This window comes from Myotis myotis, unplaced genomic scaffold (assembly GCF_014108235.1).
Source record: "Myotis myotis isolate mMyoMyo1 unplaced genomic scaffold, mMyoMyo1.p scaffold_m19_p_1, whole genome shotgun sequence".
Taxonomy (NCBI): domain Eukaryota; kingdom Metazoa; phylum Chordata; class Mammalia; order Chiroptera; family Vespertilionidae; genus Myotis; species Myotis myotis.
The window spans coordinates 34,723,133-34,728,035 of NW_023416313.1; the positions used below are offsets into that span (position 1 = coordinate 34,723,133).

General features: G+C 43.7%; 1 pseudogene; it reads right to left on the bottom strand.

Annotated features, from left to right (window-relative positions):
- Positions 1–3,795: 3,795 nt before the first annotated feature.
- Positions 3,796–4,574, bottom strand: LOC118652123 (annotated as a pseudogene).
- Between the last annotated feature and the right edge of the window lie 329 nt (positions 4,575–4,903).

A 4,903-nucleotide genomic window follows, 5' to 3' on the forward strand; every position in this document is an offset into this window, starting at 1 on the left:
ATGAGGAGTTTCTGTTTAATGGGTATAAAAGTTCAATTTGGGGAAATTAAAAAGTTCTAGAGATGGATGGTGATGATGGTTGCACAATATTGGAAAAAATATTTAATGTTACTGAACTGTACACTTAATTATGGTAAATGGTACATTTTATATTTATATTATGTATATTTTAGCACCTTTTTTCTTAAAGGTCAAGTTCTCATTTAATAAAAGAGGAATCTGAGTTTCAAGATGAAGTGGCTTGTCCAAGGTCTCTCAACAAAGTGAGTAGCATCGTTAGGAACTGTGAACCCAGGCTCTTGGCCATCAAGCCATGGCTGTCTCTGTTCTCACATACTCCCTGCTTCCTGGGTCAAGAGGCCAAGGGTCCCAGGGAGGCCCCAGGGAGACTCCAGAGATCATCACCCCCTAGATAGAGTCAGGAAGTGTTTCCACAGCAGCCCTTCCCCCTTGCCTGAGGCCTTGCTATCTTCAGTCCACTTTCCTCTTCTTTTTCTCCCTAAACCAAACGCTCTTTATGATCAAAGCAGGCAAGTACTCATGGCAAGGCCCTGGAAAATCAAATGCAGATGGACTGAGCTCCAGTGGAAAATGAGGAGTTTTTCTGTTTTTCCAACTGTCTTGGCTCTTAACTGTTGGGATGTCATTCCAAGTGGAATTTCCAGCCCTAGCCTGGCTCCTAACGCAAGAGATTTATTTTTTCACGTGCATCTCTCCTGCACTTGCCCGTTGTCTCCCCGGATGCTGCTGGTTGCTGCGCTCCCAGGCTCTGCCTGTGGGCTTGAACAGTGCCTCCATTATTGGAGAAGCATGTCCTGGCAAGCTCCGAGGGCACGTCCTGTCCAACCGGAGGGAGAACACACCCTTGGGAAACAGGTTGTTTTACCTGCTGCAAAAACATCTGCTGCCTTAGCACAGTCAGTGTACCGGGGTAAAGGCCTCAGAGAGATCCAAGTCGAGCTTTAATTTGGTCTTCAGATCCTGATGGACCAAAGGCTTAACCTAGGGTAAGAAGGCAAAGAAAGGTGTTGGGAGTTTGAAACCACTCTGAGAGTTAGAATGAACCTTCCACAAATAGATCAGATAATGCTCTGAAGCGAAAGAGTTTTTTTTCAATCTTTAGTCAACAAATCTGTACTGAGCACCTACCATGGACTTGTTAGGAGCTGGGGATATGCTGGTGAAATGAGAGAAATAAGTTCTCTGCCCTCCTGGAGCTTATAGTCTAGTGAAGGAAGCAGATAATAAGTAAGAAAACAACCAAATAAACAAGAACATTACAGACTGTGAGGTCCTAGGGAGGAAACAGTGAAATGATAGCAGGTAAGCATGACAGGAGAAAGCAGTTATGCTGCTTCTTTAGATAAGGTGGTTAGAGAAGGCCACACTGAGAAAGTGAATCTAAACTGAGACCTGAGCCCTAGCCAGTCTGGCTCAGTGGATAGAGTGTCGGCCCTCAGACTGCAGGGTCCCAGGTTCGATACTGGTCAAAGGGCTTGTACCTCGGTTGCAGGCTTGATCCCGGGCCCCTGTCAGGGCACATGTGGGAGGCAACCAATCGATATGTCTCTCTCACATTGATGTTTCTCTCTCTCTCTCTCTCTCTCTCTCTCTCTCTCTCTCCCTCCCTCCCTTCCACTCTCTCTAAAAGTCAATGGAAAAATATCCTTGGGTAAGGATTAATAAACCGAGACCTGAAAAATAAGTCAAATATATTAAAATCAAGGGGAACAACATATGCAAAGGCTACAAGACAGAGAGAGGGTGGCACGTGTGCAAACCAGAAAGGCCACCAGTGTGGCTGGAGAATGGGGAGTGAAGGAGAGAACAGAGGCCAGGATGTAAGGGTCCTGTTGGCTACAGCAGGCAGTCTGGCTTTTATTCTAAGGGCAGCAAGGAAGCCTTTGAAGGTTTACACATACATGGAACTGGTTCTGAACAGACCTCATCGCCTTGGCTGAGATCTCTCTACCCTGACCATTTCTCTCCAAATTGCTAGGCCCCAGTTTTAAATATGCCCTTCTCTGCCCTCATGCTAAAGGATAGCAATTAAGCTGCCAGAAATTCAGTGGCCCAGGAGATTCCTGAATGAATTGGGCCATGTTAAATCAACTTTCTTACGTTTCCATGTCTCTGTCTGCTTTTTAAAGTGGTGGAATTCAGCATTAAAAAGCCTCCTCCTGTCTGAGGCCTGACAGAGCAGAAGAGAAGCTCTCAAGAGCATATCACTACCTCACTCACTGCATCTGGAATAAAGATCAGGCCAGCTGATCTTTACATTAAAAGTGTAGATCGCCTTTCCTGCCCCCTCTCACTTAACAACCAACGTTAAGCAGCAGTCATTGAACTGATGAATGACACATTCGTCACAAACCTATCTAGGCATATTTTCATTCTTTACCAAAGCTACAATTAACCCTAATTGAGGCTCACCCATCTGTTCCCTGCTGCCCCCCACCCACCCACCTACAGAGGAAAACCCAACTACTCCTCACCTGTAACCTAGAAAAACAGAACTTGTTTTATAGGAACACATGGACACACATCCCTTTTGCAGAAAGATCGTTTATGTTCTGCTCTTTATAACATAGGACTGTGCCATGGGCACGGACAACAAACAGGTTGACGTCTGGAAGAGATGCAGGGAAAGTATCTGCCCCCCTGAAAGATTGTTTTTCCTAGGTCACTTAAGTGATTCCTGGCTCCTGCTTTCCTTCTTTCTTTTCTTTCATTTGTTCCACAAATATTTATTGAGCAGTTAATATATATGTTATGCAACAATGTTTTTTGATGTATATGAATCTTCCCTGGTGTGGTATAGTGAAAAGAGCATGCATTCTAAAGTCAGAAGTCTGCAGTTGTGATTCTAGAAGGTTTTGCTTACCTGGAGCAAATAATTATACTTCCCCAAACTTTGGTATCTCTTTGGCAACTAAAGGCTCCTCTGAGGATTAAATATAGTCATGAGCATGAAAGTTCTGTGAATTATAAAGTTCTTCGAATGATAACTGGTTTTTGAGGGTATATGTTTGTTTTAAGATGGATATCTTTTTGGTCACTCACAACGTCTAGCCAAGAGAAGCTAAAGAGGTTAAGCTTTACTTGTACATGTCCCGTCCAAGGTCCACTGAGTAGCCTTAACAATGTATTCTGATAGTCATATGTTCTTATAAAGCTTGGAAAATAAAGAGATTTTAATAGCAAGAGGTTAAGATCAATGCAAAATATGGTTCCCCACCCTGCTGTAAACATGAGTCCAGTATCTTTGCTCCAATCACTGCTCCACCCTTCACTAAGAGCTCTGAGCCCAAGAATGCACATTTCAGATCCCAGGGCCTGACACCCAGGACAAGAAGCAGAGCATCTCAAAGTCTGCCAATGAAAAGATTCTCATTAATGGGTTCCTGGAAGTTAGGGTTAGAATAAGATGCCAAGAGAGGATAAGGAAGAAAGGAAACTGCAGAAGTTACTAAGGCAATGCCTCTCAGATAAAAGCTGTACAGCTCACATTGCACCCCACACTACTATTTCAAGCAACATTAACTAGTCATTGGGAGATATCTGTGGTGGAGAATCCTAGTTGTCTTTGAAAGTCCATCTCCCCTCCTTACATAGAGTATAGATTTTAAGCCAAATTATGGACACTCATCGAGAGATTCCACTTCCCAGTCTCCTTTGCAGCTGGTTGGGCCATGAGCAGGAGGGACTTGTGCCCGGCATTTATTTATTTATTTATTTATTTATTTATTTATTTATTTATTTATTATTTATTTATACAGTGTAAAATGTTTAGACTTAGAATTAGGCAGCTGGACTCAGTTTAGATGATCCCAATTTTGTTGGCAACATCCAAAGCATCATAGTCAGGAGCCAGGCAAAGATATGCCTTCTTCTCTCCATGAGGCCTGATCAGGGTGTTGATCTTGACCATATCAGTGTCATAGAGCTTCTTCAGAGCTGGTTTGATCTGCTGCTTGTTGGCCTTGGCATCCACAATGAACACAGGTGTCTTGCTGTGTTCTATCTTCTTCATGGCGGACTCGGTGATCAGGGGGAATTTCACGACGGCATAATGGTGAAGCTTGTTTCTTCTGGGTGTGCTCTTCCAGGATATTCAGGCTGCCTTCGGAGCCTCAGTGTCTTTGGCCATTAGAAGGTGGGTGATGTGCAGATCTTCCTTTTTGTGTGGGTGTGGACGCCTTTCAGCACCGCTTTCTTTGCTTTCAAAAGTCTTTGCTTCGGCTTTGGCTTTGGGAGGGGCAGAGGCTTCCTTCTTAGCTTTCGGCGCCATCTTTGTAAAAAGCATGCCTGGCTTGTTTTTAAAAAAGAAATTGCTTCTCTAGACTTTTTCCTCCCCCCCACCCCTGCCAGCTGGAAAATGACAGGTCTTACCTTGAAACACCCAGATGAAAACAATGCACAGAGGCCAGACTTTTCTGTTTTTAACACACTTAGTGTCTCAGTGATTTTATCACGGTGTTCCTAGACCAAAAGAAATAACTAATAGTTTTATTTATTAAGTAGTTTTGTACAAACAACCTAATAAGTATTGATGTCCCAACAACTTGGTGTCAAGACCGTGAAGGGTCTGAGATTTTATCTTATGTGTAAGCTAATGAATTAGCCTGCCACAGTTTCATGGGTGTTGACAAAAGACATGAGACTCCTAGGTCAGAGATGAAGGAATGTATTACTCATGGCAGTAGCAATACTTACAGAGTGTCAGCATTTGCTCTGGTTTCCTGAGCCCCAATTCCCATGGGTCTAGTGAAGAGGCTGCAGGACACCTGCACATGCAGCAGGTTGTGTTACAGGATAGGTAACCTGAATCTCAGGTTACCAAGCTTTGGCAACCTGAACCTTTTATAATGGGCAGTAAACTTGCCTGGTCTTTGCCCTAGAG